The sequence below is a fragment of the Triturus cristatus genome, chromosome 9, assembly GCF_964204655.1.
Source record: "Triturus cristatus chromosome 9, aTriCri1.1, whole genome shotgun sequence".
Lineage (NCBI taxonomy): Eukaryota > Metazoa > Chordata > Amphibia > Caudata > Salamandridae > Triturus > Triturus cristatus.
Window position 1 is genome coordinate 864,390,724 of NC_140592.1, and position 22,468 is coordinate 864,413,191.

Consider the following 22,468-nt stretch of genomic DNA (forward strand, 5'->3'; position numbering starts at 1 on the left):
CCTTTCAGTATGGTGTTAAGGAAAGAGTAAACTCAGCAGCAAAAGTGTAGCTCCAATATGAATGTGAATATGAAGCAAGCCAGACTGCAAGCTTTATCCCTTTCTCATTCTGTTCATCCAGGGCTGCTTGTATGCAGAGGCCACACAACAGTTCCAAATGGGTGTCAAATGCCAATATAATTATTTTTTAGTTGCATGTCTTTACGGAATAGTCACTTAATGGTTTTAAGTGCTTGCTTTGAGGACACCTTTACAGACAGCATATTTTGGTATCAGTACAAACAAGGGCAAACTATTCCTAATAATAATCTAAATTTACTATAAAAAATATAGCGGTAAGCTCCTTACATTACCAGAACACCATATTATGATTATAAAATCTAAACACTTCACAGTCATAAATCAATAAGCTACATTGCCATCATCAAAATAAGACTGCAAACCCTTGTCCGAAGCATTAACTTTTTTCTTTTTAATACATCACTTCGTACCAAAATCCTGCTATGTTTAGGCACTGTAAAATTAGGTACTAACAGACCTCGAAGCCTGCTTGAGCACTGATAAGATTTAAGTTTGTAACGTCCAGATCACTTCATATTGCTGCAGCAGGTGTTTAAATCACTGAGCCTTCTTCCTACAATCCTTTGGATTCTCTGTTTTTGCAACTTGCAGCGTCCTTTTCTAAGCATCAATTTATCAATAATGCTTGTTTCCGGTCCAGTGTGGACCTGGCCTGGCAGTTTCGGCTGGATTTTTCCAATGGGAAGCAGGGTCAAGACTGATTTACATATGGCTGTGTCGAACTGGAATGGCATGGTGAGCACAGAAACAATGGATTTAGGCCCAGATCTCTATACTGGGGGTGAATGTTTGACATTGTTCAGCATTCCATCCATCAATTGTTCTTTTTGCATGAGTATTTATGTATGCTTTGGAATGGGATGATAAACTAATTTATAAATGCATAAGATTAAGTTTGGAAACTGGATCGAGGTTATTGCGGGGTACTTTAAATTGGTAACAGGCATCAAAGTGTTAAGTAGTTTTATTTCGAAGTTTGGAGTGGTTCTGATTTAGGGGACATGGTAGTTAGTGCAAATAAGCGGCAGTCTGGTCAGGTTGGGCAGTAGTATGTACGAAAGGAAGCGTGTGGCGGCCATTTTAAACTTTTGGGAAAGACAGCACATTAAGGAGGAGGAAATTGGCAAGTCATATTTTGGAACAGATATTGAAGTGGATATCGATTTATTTTAACAATTGTGAGGAGACAGTTGATACTTGGTGTAGCGTCCACTTTTTCCATTGTGACAGCTGTGGTGGATTAATTTTAGGTATAATGACCGACTCTGTGGTAGATGAAGAGATTGACCAGGGTCAAGACTTATGTTGATAAGGCGTTTGTGGATTTTGCAGACAAGTTGAGTAGAAAGATTGATTGTTGTGTAGAGCCTTTGAAAGGGAGGTAAAATTAAGTAATGGAGGAAGAGAGTGATTGGTCAGAGGAAGAGGTGGACGCAAAGGCTGATATATCTGATATGCTAGGACATAAAAGGGCACAAGAAAGGCATTTGGATGTTAAAAAAGATAATAATGCAAAGGGTTTTGAATGTGAGGGTCCAGAAAAAGTAAGTGAAGTGATTTCTCATATGGGCGAGAAAGGAAATGCTATCAAGGCAAAGAAACAGAGTCACAGGGCTGCAGCTTCTGATGAAACCTCTAGTAGTGGCGATGTGGTTTTAACTTGTTCGTCAGATATGGATGAGTAAGCCAAGAAATACAAAAAGGAACGAAATGAAGAAGGATTTGGGGAAGAAATGTTTGATTCCCTTTGGGTACATCCTTTGTCGCCACAATAGGCAGCCAGCAGAGCATGTGGCTCAGTATGTGGAGTATTGGATAAGACGGGAAATGCTGAAGTAGGCACAGACACGACTTTGGTCGGTGGGTCCGAGGCCATTAATAGATTCTAAGGTGGCTTACGCACCTAATTTGGACCCTAAAAACTTGGATTTTCTGAATAAGCCTGGTCATGATCCCAGGAAGGGATTAGATATAGTATTTAAGGACTGTCAAGAAAAGCTCTTAGATGATTTTGCTTGTTATGTAACTCAAATGCTACCCTGTGTATGGTAGGAAGAAAAAGTCTTTTGATGAAAATAGGCCCTAAATTGTCAGAACTGACCAGCAAAGAGTTTGGTGAAGAGTGTAATGGGGTGCTTTTTGGTGAAGAATTTGTGAAGGACATGTCCAGATATGTGGGGAATTTTAATACAATCCAAAAAGTACAGAAGAACATTATGAAGGTTTTTGGAGGGGCCGGGAGAATGCAGAGTCACTGCCCCGGCCGCAAACAAGGGATTACTCGTGGATCATTTTCACAAAGTTACAGACTCTTTGGTCATCAGTTGGAAGTGCTGAGTTTTTATCCATAAAGGCAGAGAGCAAAGTCTAGAGGAGAAAGAAGAACAAGAGGAGGTGCAGACAGATTTACGTCAAGACAGTTTGTGTATCAATGTAAAACTGGGTGTCAGACTGGCTAAGTTTTGTCACGTTGGAAGGAAATCACGGCAGATCCATGGGCACTACAGACAGTCCAAGGTTATTGTATTGAGTATAGGGGCACTCACGTTCAGAGCAGGAGGCCATGACTTTTGAGGTTCTCAAAAGAGCAGGAAGAGCTGGCAACCCAAGAGGTGAAGGTTGTTATGGAAAAAGGAGCTATAGAAAGAGCAGCGTCAGGGTCAATGGCCTTTGTAATCAACAATTTTTTGGCGGAAAAGAAAGTCAAGGGCATGAGGCTGGTTATAAATGTAAAGGAATTGAACAATTGGGTTAGTTACAATCATTTCAAGATGGAAGGTATTCATATGTTAAGATATGTGTTGAGAAAAAGGGATTAATTAACATGGTTGGGGTCAAGGATACTTATTTGACCATTCTTGCGTCAGGAACACAGGGATTTCCTGTGGTTTTGGTGGCAAGGAACAATGTGGAGTTTCGAGAGTCTACCATTTGGACTGACCTAGGATCCATGGTGTTTTACTAAAGCCATGGGGCCGGTGATTGCTTGGTTGATATCGAGGGGTGTGCCTCTGATAGTTTACCTAGACAACATCCGGATTATGGTGGAAATGAGGGATCTAGCAAAGGAACAAACAGATTTCGCAGTTCAGTCCATACAGGAATTGGGTTTTGTAGTGAACAGAGAGAAGTCATGTCTGGATCCGAGTCAGGAGACTGTCTTCTAGACTTTCAGATACAGATCTTGAAAAGTGTGCAAAGGTTGCCAATGGAGAAAGTGGGGAACATTCGTAGGGAGTTGAGAAGGGTAGAGTGTGCGGAGAGGATCTCATTACGTCAGTAGGCAAGGTTGTTGGGGTTACTGTCAGAGTTGAGTCAAGCGATTTCTCCTGCCCCTTTCCCTTACAGGGCAATGCAAAGGTTGAAGGCTTATCTACACATGGGTGTGAAGTATTCTCAGAGGCTAAAGTTGAGTTGAGAGGTGTCGCAGGAGTTGAACTGGTGGTTGGTCAATTTGGAGGCCTGGAGTGGCAGGTCAATGTTTGGGGAAGTTCCAGAGGTGTTGAGTCGGATGCTAGTCTCCAAGGATTGGGCGAGAGATGTGGTTCGGTGACGACAGGAGGTCGATGGTCGTTGGAAGAGGAAGTTAAATACCAATTGCCTCGAGTTATTGGCATGTTCTTTTGCAATGAAGAGTTTTTTGAGGGATCATTAAAGATGCTGTGTGTTGTTGAAGATGGACAATGTTTCAGCGGTCAGATATGTCAACAAGTTGGTAGGACCTTGTTCAAAAGCTTTAGCAGAGTTGGCAAAGGGTTTTTCGCATTGTTGTCTGGGTCACAATATGATGGTTCAGGCTCAGCATATGGCTAGTCTAAGTAATGTGGTAGCGGACTGGAATTCGAGGCATTTGAAAGATTCAAGCAATTGGGTGTTGAACAGGGAGGTGTACAGGGGTTTGGAGACGAGGTGGGGTCATTAGCAGGGACTTATTTGCAAAAAGGTTGAATGCTAAGCTTCTGGTCTTTTACAATTGGAGACCAGATCCATGTGCCAGTGCAGTAGATGCCTTTCTACTGAAGTGGAGTGAGGGAAGGCCCTATGCTTACCCATCATTCACTATGATTCAGAGATTGCTGATGAAAGTCAGGAGAGAAGGAGAAAGGATCTTGTGGATAGCTACATTTTGGTAGGCTCAGGAGTGGTTTCCGGACTTGATGAGTCTATTGATAGATGATCCAGTGTTGCTGCCATGTTTTCCTCAGTTGTTAGTGAATGCTGTGGGACAGAATCAAACAGTAGAGAAGTATCAATTCTTGATGGCTTGGATGATTTCAGGAGAATCTGGCATGTGTCAGGACTATCATCAAGGAATCTTGAGCTCCGTGGACAGCTAAGGCATATAAGATGGCAATGGAAGAAATAGGCTTGTTGGTGTTCAGCAAGGGGTGTGGATCCCGTGTCAGCATCTGTAGCTGAGGTGGTTAACTATTTAACAGAGGTTTTTAAGACAGGTTGTCATATAGTATAGTGAACTGAGTAGGTCAGCGGTTTCAGTAAGACATCTATTGGTGGATGGTTTGCCAATAGGGCAGCATATGTTGCCACAAAGATTGGTCAAAAGTATTTGGATAGTAGCACCCCTTGGTCAAAGTATTCTTCTTTATGGGATCAGAATGTAGCATTGAAAGAGATTATGAGTTGGGGTTGTAATGAGGTATTATCTTAGTAATTGCTATCCTGGAAGATAGCAATGCTTCTTTGATTAGTGTCTTTCAGACAGGTGCCGGATATAAGTGCTTTGGACGTTTCTTCTAGATGTTATGAGCGAGAAAAAGTTTGTTTTAATATCAGAAGGAGAACTAAGACAATGTCTAGAGCAATTTTCTATCCAAGGATGGAGAATCATGATATTTGTGTTGCTTAGTGTTTGAAGAAGGATGAAAAGAGAACCATGGGGTTGAGATTAGAGGGTGAGACACAGTTGTTGACTTCTTTTAGAAATCCACATAGAGCATTGTCTTCTTCAACCCTTGCTAAATGTGTTAAAGAGTTTATGATGAAGGCAGGGACTGAGGTGAGCCAATTTGGTGCGCATTCAGTCAGGGGTGCTGTGGCAAGTAAGGCTGTCATGGTGGGAGGTAGTATCATGAAGCTACAGATTGGGCTAGTGATTCAACTTTTAAGAAGTTCTATTTTAAACCAGTGGAGAATGTTGCGGAAAACGTTATGGTAGCGCTTTGAGCATGCTTAATATTGGCATGCGTGCCTTGCCATAAAATGCAGATTTTCCACTGACATGATGGGTAGAAAATCAAAATTCTATTTAGGACATGGAGGTTAATAATATCCTTCCCATATAAATCCCACCCTATTCATGTGTTTTTTGGTATTACAGAACAAGTTTAAAAAGAAAGCCGAGGTGACGATGAGGAACTAAGGAGTTCTTTTGGAATTGGATGGATACAAAAAGACGTCCAGAAGACTTTGTGCGGGGGTTTTTAACGTTGATGAACGTTTGGTTATTCGCAGCAAAAAAAAGGGAAATGGCTGTTGTTTCTGAGTATTTATGGATGTTCAGGAATATCGAAAGGTTCCGATTCTAAGTCAGTGTTTTATTTGTCGCTGCTGTGTATGGGAGCAATAGAGACACAATGCTGAATATCAGCCTATGTGTCTTTATTAAAATCTTGATTATCTACCCATCACGTCTGTGGAAAATCTGCACTATCAAAGGGTCAGATTTGTCAATTAATTACAAACTTGACTTTCACATTTAGAGCTGACACATTCTAGAACTCCTCAGCAAGCCCCAACAATATTGCGGTCAAAATACCAGATAACCATTGTATAGAAATCAAACAAAGTCATAGGGACCACAGCACAAAATCGAATTTCAGACACCCATTGACCGTGAAGCCATAAACACATGCATGTTTTAAATGTCCGAAAGGAGTGGCTATGGCACTTTTCATATACCGGCGTGGCTGTGGTGCTTTTACCTTTGTGGAGCAGTACAAGTCTGGCTATAATGATTGACATTTTGAGCTAGTTCTCACATGGGTGCCAATGCTTTACATCCTGGACTACTATGAAAACTACTCTGGCTACTATTTTCTGTGTATTATTAGAGTTTATACACATCGGACAAGATTACATTAGTGACCATCCGTGCAAGATCACCTCAGTGCAGGACTGCTAGCAGTAATGTAAAAAAGGTTTAGTCAATTTGGAAAAGCCTCTACAAGGATAATACATAACGGACACAGCTGCAATGCCTCCAGGTACAAAGGTAATATTATTCGCAATAAGTACCTCAAGACAACAGGATTTTCTATTCTGAATAATATGGATACTGGACTAACATACACACTTTGATGGGTTGAAATTTGGTGCGGGAAAAGTGGTTTGCATTATGACTTACCACAGCATTTAAAATTGGAGTTCTATCTTGTGGCACAGTCTTTTTCCAGTGGGCTACACTGCATCAGATGTGCAGTGCTGCTCTATGGCACAGATATCTGCATTTTCCCATGCTGTGTTTGTATAAGATATGATTTTTATAGCCATATGCCTGATTTCATGCAGATAGAAACACATCAACAATGCTCCTGGAATAGTTAATCAGTTCTCCTTCAGAACACCTGTTCAACATATTGATTTTCTATCCGACCCCATAGATTCATTTAATAAGATTGTCAAGGAGTCCCTCCTTTTTTTTTTGTAAACAAATGTTATTGCCTTTTACATGTCATATAGCATATCCACTTTCAGGGTGTCAATGTACAAAAAAAATAGAGCACTACCAGGCGAATGCATCAGTTGTTGCCCTTACTTGGTCCCATCTGCAAACATTTGGCTGTAACGGTCACACCGCTATCTAATATCAGTTCGGCATACATACGAGAAAATTCTCCCCTCCCTTCCTCCCCAACAAGTAACTAGGCCTCCCCATTTCCCCTCCCTCCCCGCACTGATGTCTCCCCTTTACCACTATTGGGCACAGTTAGTAGACCCTCGCGCTCGAAGTGTGTGTAATGGTACTGCGCCGGAGCCTTCCATCGCAATTCCATCCTCTCCTGTGTGTCTCGATGCCATGGAATGCTCCAATCTCTCTGGCTCTACTGTGTTGTTCCATCCTAATCTGGACCCTGGGGGTTCTCTACGTGTGGGGGTCTCTCTGGGGTGGAAGCCTCCGATGCCCCGCCATCTTTTGTTAAGTCCGCCATCAGCCCTTCCGATGCCTGAGCTCGTTCCGGCTTGCCCACTACGCGCTGTGCATTCCTAAGCAGGACCCTGCCCTAACATCCCATCCATTTCACCAGCTCTCGTTTCCATATGTGCACGTCGGGGCCCTCCGGTTTCTTCCAGCTACTTGTTATTTCTCGTTTCACCAGGATAAATGCCAGGTCCTGAAACCTAGCTGTGGTCTTGGTTTTGGCCGAGTGTGGGAACAAGTGGAGCAGTACGTGGGCAGGTGTGCAGGGGACCACCCTCTCCGTCACCCTCTCCGTCACCTTTGTAACCTCCTGCCTGTATTGCGTTAAGGAGGCACAGCTCCACACCATATGAGTGAAGGTCGCCCCCTGCGCATGGCACCTCGGGCATCGAGCGTCCGCACCATCAAAGTAGTGGTTAATACGTTCTGGGGTGAGATAAGCTTGGTGGAGTATATAGAAACTTATCAGGCTAAACCGGGCGTTTCTAGATACTTTGGCGGTTTGTTCTAAAATTTTGTCCCAGTCCTTGTCGTCGAGTGGCCTGTCAATTTCGTCACCCCATTTGTGTCGTAGCCTGTCCAGCGGTTGTATGGAGTCTCGCCCCATGGCTCTGCAGACAATTATGTTAAAAAAACTTGTGGGGGTTTACCCAAATTACCCTCCTATACCTGGGTAAAGAACATATACTAAAATGTACAAAATGATAAGGAGGAATCAATATATAGCCATACTTTTCAATAGGGGACTATTAATTCCCCTATCATTGGAACAATGTCCTATTATTCATTTTTTATAATTTAAACAAGAAACAATCACATACCACAAAGAGCAGGATTACATATTTTAATTATTGTAATCCGGAATTACATCATCCTGTTTTAAACACTATTTTCAAAAGCACAATATATACATATATATACACACATATATACAACTATTATATACAAATGACGAAAAAGACAAACAACTTTCCTATACAGATCACAAGTAATAAATCGTTCATTTCCACCCAATTAGTCAAAAAAGAACAAGGTGTCCACCTATTCCATACAGGAGGTACACTCTGAGGTAGTCTTATCACACACAATCGGTTCTATTTACTCCCGAACCTAAATTTCAAGATTATGTAAAAAAATAATAAATTCCAAATTCAATCAAATGATGTCATCAGACTCCTCATATTGTAATGTGTCGACGCGGATGCGTTTCGGCCTCCAAAATAATCTTTGTTCTGGTTTTCTGCAGGCATCTGCCCCAGCAACGATTTATCACTCTATGTTAATTGCTGCGGATCTGTTGAGGCCTGGCCATCCTTAGTAGAGTTCGGAACACATCAGCCGTGTCCGGGGTGAAAGGTGGCACCCCCCTATCCGGCTGCTTCCCACAACCCACTGGGTGAACCTCTGCAGTTGTCCTGCTGAGTAGTAGGCCTCCATGTCAGGCACCACCATGCCTCCCCCAACCTGGGCCGCTTTAACGTATTAAGGGCAACCCGTCTGCGTCCTGACCCCTGTATGAAAACCGACAAGCAGGAGTCCAGCTCTCGGAACCAAGCCGCTGATATCCAGATCGGTAGTGTTACAAAGAAGTAAAGCAGCCGAGGCAGAGCCACCATTTTAAGTAGTGAGATGCGGCCCATCACCGAGAGGGGAAGTCTCCCCCAGAAAGCCATAGTGTCTTTAAGCGAGCTCTAGCGCCCTCCCTACATTGCCTTCCTTCACATCCTCCATATTTATTTAGAAATCTGTTTATTGAGTTTGCAGGTGGAATCGCATATTACATCATATTTAATCAGGGGGCATCGTTACATACATCACTCGGCAAGTGTCAGTGCACAGCGCATGTAGTCCGGTTGCGCTACATGACCTGAATAGTAAACAGCTGTGTCCAAATGTAACACCCGTGAGGTGCTGGGCAAATCTGCTCGCCATGCGTGATGATGTGGCCGCAGCCCTTGTGGAAAGCATCCGCTCACCGTCTCCTGTAGCAGTTACGTGCAAATCCCGGTGCATCCCCAAACAGTTATACAAACAGTGCTAAACTCCCCGCTCAGTGGCCGGGTAGCTGTCTCCCCGACAGCCTAGCAACCAAAACAACTTCCAACAGCAGCTCGCAAGTCCTAGTCTAAACGGCCCCTCCCTTCTGATCCCCGTCCCCGTCAGATTCCAAACTCCCCAGCCCCCCCCCCGTCAGGACTAATTCAAGCCCTAAAATTCGGTCCGCGACATGCACTGGCCTCACTTCTAAGCCTGCCACACCCACCAGCGCAGCATCTCCACCAGGCTGGCCGCGCCCCATTACCTAGCGCGGCTCCGACAGCACCTCCCCGCCACCACCCGGGGTCACCTCCTCCGAATGCATCAAAGTCTGCAGCATCTCCCCCCATTGGGATGCGATGGGCGTCACTCTCAGGCCCAGAGTCTCCTCCCGCCGAAGTGCCACCTCCTCTGCCTTCGCCCACACCAGTAAAGAGCTACGCCATGCTCGCACATGCGGCGCCACGTCTGTGTTCCAGCGTTTGGTGATAAGTCGCTTAGCCACTATGATTCCCAGATCGAGAAATCGGGAGGCCACCTTAGCCGGGGGTGGCCGGTGAAAGAGATGTACTAAATAAGTGGGCCACTCAGACGGAATGTCCCGGCCCGTGCACCTGCGGAGCTCCCTATGTATCGCCTGCCAGTACATTTGTAGTGCTGGGCAGTCCCACAGCATGTGGAGCAGATCGGCGTCAACCACTGCGGAGCGGGGGCAGCATGCGTCTACGCGATGAAAAAACTTATTTATGGCAGCCGGCGTAAGGTAGGCCCTGTGCAGGAAAAAAAACTGTATTTGACGAAATCTCATGTTTCGAGGTATCCTCCTCGGCCCCTGCAGCGCCCTCTCCCACTCTTTATCTACCATAGGGCGGATAAGATCTCCCTCCCACTTCTCGCGTAGTGCCTCTAGGCTGGGCGCCGCGTGTATCCGCAGGGCCGCAGCAAACCATCTGATTAGATGCCCCCCTCGGCCCATGACATGGAGGTATTGCAGCACTAAGTGCTGCTCCGGCTCTTCCCGCAAGTCCCCCCAATGACCCGCCAGCGTCTCTATCAGAGCCTGGTGTCGGAGAAACTGGCCCTGCGCCAGCCCCGTCTCCTCCGCCAGGGTCGCGAACGGTAGAAGGCCTCCTTCCTGGAATAAGTCCGCCAGTGTATGTATATCCGCCGCGTGCCAGTCCCTAAGTTCCGCAGCACCAAGCGTGCCTCGCCCGCAGGGGGAACCCTCCAGAGGAATGGCCGGGGCGTATGGGATCCTGGCCCGTGTCAGCCAGAGGCATCGACGGTAGCATTTATACGCCACCACTAGCAACAGCGGTTCGGGCTTGTGCGCGCTAGTCGTCGGGTGGAAGATTCTGAGGGGTTCCGTCAATGCCAGCGGCGGGTCCACCACCGTCGCAGTGTCTTCACGGCATCTGTCAGCTAGCCAGCGGGCCACCCATTGCAGCTGCGCAGCCAGATAGTAGTGCTCAAGACACGGCATCCCTAGTCCGCCCTGGCCCACAGGAAGACACAGTTTCGGCAGCGCGACCCTGTGGCGCGCCGTTCCCCATATGAAGTCACGGAGGGAGCGCGTGAAGGGCGTGAAGAAAGACACCGGTATGTATACTGGGAGGTTGGCAAAATAGTACAGCAACCGGGGCAGCACTACCATTTTAACTAGCGCTATTCGGCCGGTCACCGAAAGGGCAAGTGTGCTCCAGAACGCCATCTGAGCCCGGACCGCTGTCACAGCGCACCCCAGGTTACCCTCCACCAAATCCGCAGAGCGGCGATATATCTGGACACCCAGATAGCGAAAGGTGTCCGGTTGCCATTGGACCCGCACTCCGCCAAGGTGGTAGTCTGGGTCTTGGACATCGTCCCGAAAGGCGAACAGACAAGATTTAGCGGCGTTGACTCGGAGGCCGGAGAGCTGCTCAAAGGTGCGTAGGATGCAGTCCAGCCGCGCGGGACAGCAGACACGTCCCTGACATAGACCAGTAGGTCGTCCACGTAAAGGGACACCTGGTGAGTTGCATCCCCCAGCGGGATGCCATCCGCTAGCTCCCTACGGAGTGTCGCCGCTAACGGTTCCATGGCAAGCGCAAACAGGAGGGGCGACAACGGACACCCCTGCCTGGTGCCTCGGCCGATTGTGATGGGGTCCGACACGTATGGGCCAGTGCGCACGCGTACCGTGGGTCCTTTGTACAGAAGAGCCGCCAACTGAAGAAAGCCCAGCCCCAGACCGAAGTGCGATAGCGTCGACACCAGGTATCCCCATTCCAGGCAATCAAAGGCTTTTTCCAGGTCCAAGACCAGGCAGCCCGCCCTAGGCCATTTTCGGGTGCTCTCCTCCATCACCCGAAAAAACCCGCCGCAGATTAAGCGAGGTGCTGCGTTTGGGCACGAAGCCATTTTGATCACTGTGCACCAGCGAGGGCACCACCGGCGCCAGTCTCTCTGCCAGTATCTTCGCCAAAATGTTATAGTCTGTGTTGAGCAGGGCGAGCGGGCGATAGGACCCCAGCTGAGTGGCGTCCCGTCCCGGTTTCAGCAGGGAAATCAAATAGGCTTCTTTCAACGATGCTGGCAATGTGCCCTTCTCTAGTGCCGTCAGGTAGAGGCTGTGAAGCCTCGGAATCAGGGACTCACGGCAGGTTTTGTAGTGTTCCGCCGGAAGTCCGTCCGGGCCCGGCGCCTTCCCCGAAGCCAGAGAGGAAATAGCCTCCCCTATCTCGTCAACTGTAGGGGGGCACTCCAGGGCCGCATGGTGCTCCTCCGGAACCATGGGCAATCCCACCGCTTCTAAGAACTCATCCAGGTCGCTCGCACTGCTCCGCCCCGTGGACCGGTACAGTGAGGCGTAGTGTGCCGTGAACGCCTGATGGATTTCCCACTGTGTGTGGACCAGTGCCCCATCAGGTCCAGCAATGGTACCTACTGGGACACGTGCCGTCTCCTGCCTAATGAGCCAGGCCAGGAGTCGTCCCGCCCTGTCCGACGTAGCATGTACCCGGGCTGAGTGGGCCGCGTAGTTGAGGCAACGAAGCCGCTCGAGGAGGTCGGCATGGCGTGCCCGGAGATCCAATAAGCGGCTCGAGTCTGTGCCCCCTCCTTCACCATGCAATTCGCACGAGAGGAGGCGGGCCTCCAAGGCGGTGAGAGCACGTGCCAACTGCTGTCGAATGTTCCAGGTCGCGCCCAAACAGTGCCCCCTAATGTATACCTTATGGGCATCCCATTCTATCAGCTCGCTATCTGTGGAGCCCTAGTTAAGATCAAAATACTGTTCGATCGCGGTGCCCAAGGAGGCCCGGAATTCCGGGTCCTCCAGTGCTGCCGTCTGGAGGCGCCATGTCGGCACCGGGGGCCGGTCGGGCCGCCATCGAAGCCCCAATATGAGGGTATTGTGGTCTGAATGCGTCCGACCCATATATTCCGCGCGGGTCACCCACCGAAGCACCGAAGGGGTGCCCACCACTCTGTCCAACCGGACATGGAGGCCGTGAACCGCGGAGTAGTACGAATAGACGCGCTCGTCCGGGTGGACATTCCGCCACAGGTCAATGAGAGTCCAATGTGACAGCCAGGCGGTAAGCGCTCTGGCGTTCGACCCCACCTGCGTGCCCCGCAGGGGCGGGAACGACCGGTCCATGTGGACATCTAGCACGGAGTTAAAGTCCCCTCCCAGGAGCCAGGGGAGGCCAGCAAACGGCGCCAGCACCGACAACAGGGTGGCCAGGTAGGACGACTGTTCGACATTCGGCGCATAAAGGGACCCCAGCAGCACCTGCTGACCATCTATCCTTCCGTGTACTAAGGTGTACCTCCCACCATGATCCACCAGCGCCTGCAGACAGACAAACGGGGTACCCGCCCTCACCGATATCAGCATGCCTCTAGCATGTGCCGAGCATGTAGTGCCATACACCTGCCCCCTCCAGCGCGCGTGCAGCCTGCCCAAATCCCCAGCCGTCATGTGCGTTTCCTGCAGGAGTGCTATCGCCACTGCGTGTCGCCGCGTGTATGCATAAACGGAGTATCGCCGCGCCGGTGTGTGCATGCCCCTAACATTCCATGTAATTACATTCGTTGCAGCCATGCGGAAGTCCTAAGGGTAAGTCTGTGGCGGGGGGACTAGGGGTGGCCCTCCAGGGCGGGGAGCAGTGGACCTTCACCTGACCATGTAGAGAGCTGCGACAGAAACCCTTCAACACAACAACGCACAAACACAATACCGTGTGCAAGAACAAGCCAAACTGGCCAACTAAACTGCCAGGGCGAAACCCTCTACGGGTATTCGTCCAAACCATGAAACAATGCTCGCAAAGCGTAACTAAGCCCAATTGTGGCTAGGGGGCAGGCTAGCGAGAATCCCTACGCGCGGGCGCACCTCCACAAAGGTGCCTGTGTATATGCAAAGCTAAGGGACCCCCAGGAGCAAAGCGCAGCGCCTATCCGGGAGATGGAGAGTCCCCCCCCCTCCCCACATTTTGCGAGGACGGATGAGTCTCGCCCCAGGTGACCACCCCGCTGCGGCGGGGCAGGAACCCAGCACCCACCCCGGCTCACCTGTCCCAGCAGCCCCCAGAGTTCCAGCCACAAGTCCTCTCCCGTCTGCCTCTCACCCCTCTTACCACCGCTCGGGCAGGAGCCGCAAGGTGTCAATCTGTGGGTTACAGGACCCATCTCCAAGGAGTACCCCTGGCGGTGACCCCCGATGTCCCTCATGGTCTCATACTATATCACAAGATCCGCCGTTTGCGGGGTGACCAGCGACAACAGCTGGTCTTCGGAGATCATGGTAGATGGGGAGGATGAGCCGCTGGTCAACACATCACCCTGGTCCTGGGCAGGCTCTCCACTCCCGCCGCCCGGCATTCCAAGGGTGGCCACCGCTGCCAGCGCATCCTGGCGTTCCAGCCTACTCCTCTCCGGGCTGGGTGCCACCCCCAGGCTTCGTCCCTCTGCGCACCGTGGCCTCCTTCCTTTACGTTGGCGGGATCTTCTACCCCGGTCCGTGGCGGCCTCCTGGCTCCGCGGTCGCTGACCATCACATCGCCCCGTGTCCTCCAGCCAGTCCCAGACCTCGGATGGCGAGTCAAAGAAGCGAGCACCGTCTGTAGTGATCACCCGCAAGCGGGAGGGGAACAGGAGAGCATACGTTATGTTCAGCTCACGCAGGCGGCGCTTCACCGCCAGATAGTTGCTGCGGCGCCTCTGCACCAGAGCGGTGTAGTCCGGGAAAAAGTGCACCTGTCCGCCCCCAATAGTGATGTCACCTATCCTCCTGGTCTCGCGGAGCACCACATCTCTGTCCCGGTAGTTCAGGAGTTTGAACAGGAAGGGCCGCGGCCGGGACCCCGGGCTGGGCCTCCGTGAGGGGACCCTGTGCGCACGTTCCACCACGAATTGCGGAGAGAGCTTCTCGGATCCGATCAGGTTGCGCAGCCACTCCTCCACATATTGCTCCGGTTGCCTCCCCTCCTCGCCTTCCGGCAGGCCAACCACGCGCACATTGTTGCGCCGAGAGCGCCCTTCTGCATCATCCACGCGGTCCTCCAAGGTATGTACACGGTCGATGAGGTCCTGAAGGGTGGCCGTGTGTGTGGATACTACCGGCCGCATCTCCTGGAGAGTTTGCTCTTGCTGTGTCACCCTGTCTGCCAGCTTGCGATGGTCCGCGTGGAGCAGTGTAAAGTCAACCGTGACTTTATCAATGCGGGCTTCCAACGATGCCCTTGTCTGGTCAAGAGAGGAGCCGATCCGCTCCACCGCAGCCAGCACCGAATCCAGCTTAGCGGCCAACAGCTCAGTGCGCGGGGCCGTCTCTCTGGGCATTGCGCAGCCAGCCCATGACCAGTTGCTGTGCAGTGGGCATCCGCCCGTAGTCCGGTCGGCCAGTAGGCAGGAACGGCCCAGCCCCAGCATGCCTCTCCTCCACCAAATTAGCCGCCTCAGCAGGGCCCCACCACGCTCACGGGTCCATCGCTCCGAAGGAGGAGGAAGCAGAATGGGGGGAAAAGGCAGAGAATGGCCCAGAGCGACAGGGGGCTGTCCTCAGCTGTCTCAGAGCGCGTGATCGCCCGTCAAGGTCTCCTTCCGATCCGCCTCTCCGCGTCCGGGTCTGCTCACCGAGCGGCCCAGGCCCGGTCGGCACCCCTCCTCACCGCAAGGCGAACCCAGGCTCGGCCCAGCGAACCCTGGCGCAGTCGCAGCCCCACCGCGTGGGGAGCCGCAAAGTGACCTCAGGCCGCCAACCTGGCGCGAACGTCGAGCGCCTCAGTTCCTCCTCTGCAGGCCCCGCAGGGGGCCGAGTCTCCTGGGCTGCAGGCCCCACCGGGGTCGCACCACACCCCTCGCCCGCCGACTCCTCTCCGGGCCAGTCACTCCAGTGCCGCGGACCGTCACCTGTCCCCTCCGGGCAATCGGGCACCAGCGGGCTCTGGACCACCGAGTCCTCCCAGCACAGTCTCCGGGCACGTCCTGCCCTAGTGGTGTCCAGCCAGAGGGCCCCCCGCCCGTGGGCCGACCGCTTCTAGTGTCCGCACCGTGAGCCCTGGCCAGCCAGCCGCCGATGCCCCCCCGCATGCACTCACGGGGCGGGCGTCGTCCCCCCGATGTCCGATCTCCGTCGGGACTCCAGGCCGCCAAATCTGACGCTCCGGCAGCCGCTGCCCAGGGATTACTCGTCAAGCCGCGGGGCACAGTAGTGCGCGCGGCCGGTCGCGGAGCTCCAGCGCCTCCGCCCGCCGCCGTCGTCACCTTTCAGGCGGTCCCGAGCCGCCGCTCGGCACCCTCGCTCGTCGCTCGGCCCGGCTATGCTGTGGTGGGGGAATGGGCCACCTCCGCTCCGGTTCCCGACATCAGAAGGGGGTCCCTCGCAGGAGATATGCCAGGATTGGGGCACCGATGTGCCGGAGCTCTACAGGCTTGCGGCCATCGCAGTCGCGCGCCAAGCCACGCCCCCTTCCTTCACATCCTCCATAGAGTGGAAAATGTGTACTCCCAAATAGCGGAAGCAGCGGGGCTCCCACCGCAGATCCCCCAAGTTCAGGGGGGGCCTCGCATTCCTCATCAACGGGAGTAATCTGGACTTTAGCCAGTTCACTCGTAGTCCCGACAAGGAGCCAAAGCGGGTCATCATAGCCTTTGCTCCCGGCAGATCGTCCTCAGCATCATTTAAGAATAGAAGGAGGTCGTCCGCATACAGCGCTATTTGGTGCAGCAGCTCGCCCACCTGGATCCTTCGGTACGCCCCTCCAGATCTCGCCATGCAGGCTAATGGATCCACTGCTAGGGCGAACAGCAGTGGGGAGAGTGGACACCCTTGGCGCGTCCCCTTCTCCACCCTGTACTGCTCCGATATTGTGCGTCCAGTGCGGACCCTCGCCACTGGGTCGGTGTATAGTAACTACACTCAGCGTGCAAATCCCAGCCCTAGGCCCATTTTGTTTAAAACTGCATACAAGAACCCCCATTCAAGGCTATCGAATGCCTTTTCCATATATATGGCGAACACCGCCCCTCCCTGCTCTGCCGTCATCCCTAGTTCGATGATGGACAGTAGTCGACGGATATTTACCTTGGTATTCCGGCGAGGGATAAAGCCTGCCTGGTCTTGGTGCACCAGAGGTATCATGTAGGGGAGTAGTCGCGTCGCCAATATTGTGCTTAGGATTTTAAAATCGAGGTTGAGCATCGACAGTGGCCTGTATGCTTCTCACTCCAAGGGAGACTTGTCCGGCTTCAACAGTGGTATTACCACCGCCTCCCTAGTCGTACCCGGCAAACGGCCTGTCTCCTTCGCCTCTACATACATCTCCGCCAACCTGGGGGACAGTTCGTCCACGTATTCTGCATAGAACTCCTTGGGGAGCCCGTCCGTGCCCGGTATTTTCCCTCTCGCCAGTATCTTAATAGCTACCCGAATTTCATGTTCCGAGATTTCAGCTCCTAGCAGCTCTGCGTCCTCGTCTGTCAGGGCATGTATCGGAAGGTCCGCCAGGTATTCATCGATTTGCCCCTCCTCGTGGGGTCCGGCGCTCCCTATAAAGTCTATCATAGTAACCGCGGAATCTGTCGTTAATGTCGTCCTGCCGGTATAGATGTCTCCCCTCCAGCCCCGTCAATTCTAAGATTGTATTCTCCCTGCGGGTGGGATTAGCGAGCCACGCCAGCAGTCTACCCACCTTGTCTCTCTCAGAGTGTGTTCTGTCCATATACACCCGGTAGTCAAAGAACCTCAGTCTCTCCTCCTGCACAGCCACCTCCTCCATTGCCTCGAGTAGCTCCTGACGGAGGTCTGGATTGGTCGGGCGTCTGCGTTCCACCTCCCTCAACACTCGGTTTGCCCGCTCTACCTCAGTCAGTAGTGTACGTCATACCCCTACGGACAATGCCATGCAGCGCACCCTAATCATTGCCTTAAAGGCCCCCCATTCTGTCACCTTGGAGTCTGTGGAGTTCGCATTGTCTGTAAAAAGTATGTGGTGATCTGCTCTTTGATCTCTTGGTGGAACACCTGGTTTTCTAGTGCCTCCGGCCTGAGACGCCAGGTGGGGATGGGCTGTTGTTTGTGTCCCCACTGTAGTCGAAATAATAAAGGATTGTGGTCCGACACCGTTCGGGTGAGGTATTCTGCATTGTGAAGTCGGGTGTGCAAGTCTGGGGAGCATAGAAAGGTGTCCAGGCAGACGTGTAAGTCATGTATGTGGGAAAGGTGGGAGTACTCCCTGTCCAGTGGATGCGCCCGTTGTCACGTGTCCACCAACCCCCAATGAGATTGCCATTCCCTAAATGCCTTAGCTTTCCTATGTACTGGAGCATCTCGAAGCGGTGGATGTGAAAGGTCCAGGGCCGTATCTGCTATACAGTTAAAATCACCCCCATGATAATTTACCCCATCATATGTGGAGCCAGGGATCCTGATAAGTGCTCAAAGAATGTTTCTTGGTCCGTATTCAGGCTGTAGATATTGATCAGTGTGACGTCCTGCCCGTCTAGGCGCCCAGTGACCATCACATACCGGCCCTCTGGGTCCACTTAGTGGCCGGTGTGTTGGAAGGGGACACCTGCCCTAATCCAGATCAGGACTCCTCTGGCAAATGCCGAGTACGTGGTGTAGTATGCCTGGCCTCTCCACCTACGGTGTAATGCCGCCCCCTCGGATGCTAATGTATGCGTTTCCTATAGCATTGCTATGTGAACCCCACGTCTATTTAGCTGTGAGAAGATTTTGTATCGTTTGTGCATGGAGTGCATCCCCACACATTGCAGGAAAGGAGATTATATTCTGTCTGAGTGGGCATTGCAAATCAGCCTGTCCGCCTCCGTCTGGCCTCCCCTGCCCCTCCGACACCCGGTGTCCAATTTCTTATGGTGAGAGCCTCCGCGCAATGGCCCGTGGCCCCGCGCAGAGATAGACAGCAGTGCCCCCAACTTAAAACAATATTAACATCCCAACTCCCCCTCCCCAGGACAAGTGAGAACGTCTCCCCCATCCAAACCTTGCATTCTCGTGCCTTAACAGTCAGAGTTCGAAAGTGGTGACTAGGCCAGTGTCCGCCTGAAGGACAGCCGTCCTCTCCGCCTCCTCGGTTCCCCCACCCCCAGTGTATAGGTCAAGTACAATTGTATAGGGACCCCTCTTGGCGTTGTGTAGGGCGACGCTAGCACCGTTCCCCGCCTCCCAACAATATAGTCCTGGCTGTACTTGTGTGCTCGATCTGCATCACAATTGGTCGTCTACTGATCTGGGTGTTATGTGCGGTAGGACTTAGCTGGCATCTCCCACCGTGCTCGAGCTGGTTTCAGAGTCCGAATCTCTCTGTTCCTCTCGGGCCTGCAAACGAGCATCCCAGGTGCTCGCTGTGCTCAGTGAGGCCACCGCTGCGATCGCACTTGCTCTGTCCCGGTGCGTCTCCTCCAACGTTGGGTGGCTCTTTGAGTTCGCCCCTCTGTCAGGGGAGCGTGTAGGTTCCTTCTTGGCTGGGTCTTAGTCTTCCCATCTCCGGACTCAGGGATCTTGCTCCTTGATCCAGTCCCAAACATCCTGGGGTGTAGTGAAGAACGTGGTTCCCCCCGATCGCACTATACAGAGTCTGGCTGGGAATACCATAGAGTGAGACACCCCCATTTGGCGCAGTTTCCTTTTGACCGTGACAAAGGATGCTCATTGCTGCTGCACCTCCCAGGAGAAATCAGGGAAAATCCTGACAACACTGTTGTCCACTTTGAGTTGTCCTTTGAGGCGCGCTTGGCTCAGTACATGGTCTCTGTCTTTATAGAAGAGAAGGCGGGCCACCACCAGCCGCGGTGGTCTGCCAGGCAGGGGTGCTCGAGCGGGGACTCTGTGTGCCCGCTCTAGGGCGAAGAACGTCGATAGGCCCTCTTCCGCCACTGCTGTGCGCAGCCAGTGTTCAAGGTATGCCACCATATTCTTACCCTCAACTTTTTCAGGCAGGCCCGTGACCCTAATGTTATTTTGGAATGCCCTATTTTCCGCGTCCTCCGCACGCTGTTCTAGGACCAAGACTCTTTTTTCTATGTCCGTGACTTTGCGTGCGGTTGCAGTTACTGGTGGCCTCAGGCTTTCTACCTCATCTTCCCGAGTCCGTTTCTGCGTGCTCTGCCGCTATGGATCAGGTAGATGAGAAAGCAAAAGACACACAATTGATGGACAGAATGCAGAACAAATCAAAACATTCACCCCCAGACAAGAGATCTGGGTTAAATCCATCATTCTTTTGCTCACCATGCCACCCCAGTTTAGACCTGGCCATATGCAAATCAGTCTTGACACTGTGCCTCATGGGAACAGTCCGGCCCGAACTGCCAAGCCAGGTCCTCCCTGGACCGGAAACAAGCATCATAGGACCGGTTTCGGGGTTTCACCCCTCATCAGCCAGGATAGCTTGATTCCAGTGGCACAGTGAGCCCAGGACCAACGTCTGGGCATACCTGGCGCACTTAGGGCGAGAAAGCAAAAGACACACATGTGAATGTATGATATTGTTCTGCATTCTGTCCATCAATAGTTCTTTTTGCATGGATCAGGTAGGTGCCAACTCTGTACTCTCGCCTCTCCCGTGTCGCCTGGCAGTGACTCGCCGACGTGCAGGTGGTGTCTTCCCTTCTCTGTTCCTCAGGCCCGAAGTGTTCTCAGGGCCGTGTCGCTCAGACCCCACTCTCTCCTCAGGGTCTACTACTGCTGTGACCGATCACCTCCTCGCATTCAGCGGTAGTCCTCTCCCGCCGCAGCGCAGCAGACCTCGGTCTCAGTTCCGCTGTCTATGTATTGGCTTGCATGGCCTATCGGTGGGACCTATCACCTGGTGGCTGTGGGGATTTGGAAAGGCCGGGTCCCTCCAGGTCTTCCTCCGACACCTGTTAGAGGGTCACGGCCACCAATTTTGGAGCACGTCGCAGGTCCGCGGACCGATGCTCGGCTTAAGGGTGCCTCAATCCTCCGCAGCGAGAGCCACGTTCACGCTGTTTTCCTCAGGTATGCGGCTCAGTGGGGGGATCCACCGCGCGGTAGGCTATGCGCCCCAGTCTCATGGCCCCAGAATCCCGGAGGCGGTCCCAACGCTAGCCTCCCTATTGCTGAGCCGGTATGGTTCCGGGGCTTGCGTGTTTATTTCTCCCTCCTCGGTCTTAATGTAGGGTCAGGACCTGTGCCGCTTCAAGTTTATTCCCAGAACAGGGCCCTCTGCCTGTGCAGCCGGGCACTCACCTGCTCCTAGCTCCGGGCGTTACTCTCCACTCGCTGAGCGCCGCTGCTTTCTCATTTGGGCTCCGCAGCCCGGCCCGTCAGGATTGTCCACTCTTCGCCATGCGTGGGTGTCCGGCTGTATCTGCAGAGCTCGTCTGCGGCCCTTAGCCGTAGCGGTGCGCGCCATGCTTTTCTATTGATTCACGGCTGCCATTTTGGGCGGGCTCGCGGCTCCACCGTCCGATTCTCTGTTAAGAGTTTTTTAGGGCGTTTCTCGACGGGTATCCAGTCTGCGCCGATGCCCCAGTAGTTCTGACGCTACATGCGCCGGTTTTGGGGTCCCCCTATATCGGGCAGGATGGTGCTGGAGAGGGGATCACCGGCAGGAGCTCCGATTCAGGCTCCCGTCCCCATTGGCGTCAGGCCACGCCCCCCCCCCAAGGAGTCCCTGCTTGACATAAATAATACATCGTATACCCTCTTGTCTTGGAACATAGCAGGTTATAATAGCAAGCGTCATTATGATGAATGGCTCACTGCCGTGATTGATTTCCATATTATTTGTGCACAAGAAACCTGGGAGATTGAACCAATTACCATCAGTGGATATCGCTCATTCCAAACACCGGCAACACCCGCTATAGGGGGTAGACCTAGGTGGGGTTTACTCACGCTGATATCTAACTTGGTTGTATTTAATATTTTAAGTTTTATAAATATTTCACCTTATTTTCATATTTTAGTAATTAAAGGTTATGGCACATGGGACTTAGTGCCAATGAATTATTATAACAGAAACTTTTTAAATCCCAAAGTGGTACTCCAGCACCTATATAATATACTAGAGGATTTTGTGGAATCTCATCCCAAACCTATGAAACTTATCTGGCTCTGAGATTTTAACTTAAAGGTATGCCCAAGAAACATCAAGGAATTATGTGGGATTGTAGACTTTAGGGAGGATCCTGTTCTCCACTTTCATCAAGATCCCCAAGGGAACGTCATAAATAATATACTGATAAAATGGCAATCGGAGGTCCGTAACGAAATAGATCCAATTACGGGGCAACCTTTCCCCACTTTTTACAGAACAGAATACCTGTCAACAATCAATCATATCATCTCTACGGATACCCTCAGACCAAGTATCACCAAGCTAAAGTCTCCGTTTACAGCCTTTAGTGATCACGCCATGCTCTTGTGTGCCTTATACTGACAAGATTTGAAATTACGCAATGGTATTATAGTTTCTAAACCTACCTTAGCAAGAAAAAACGGTTTTGTTTTAAAATGGGATAAAGTTGATAAAACAATGATTTTTTTACTAATCTTATAGTGGCAAACCAAGAGGATATTAACCTCTGTCTGGACCCACTCTTAAGCCAAACCCAGGTGATTGAGGAATTTACTAATCTCTTAAATAACATCAAATTACAACTGACTCGCCCAATTCCGATAAGAGATACCTCACAGCACCGCTGGTTCGACAA

General features: G+C 51.6%; 1 protein-coding gene across 3 annotated transcripts in view; it reads right to left on the reverse strand.

Moving 5' to 3' along the window:
• Positions 1–22,468, reverse strand: part of PPP2R5C (protein phosphatase 2 regulatory subunit B'gamma) — a 1,282,082-nt gene that overhangs the window by 1,108,794 nt on the left and 150,820 nt on the right. The gene's annotated exons all lie outside the window — the stretch shown is intronic.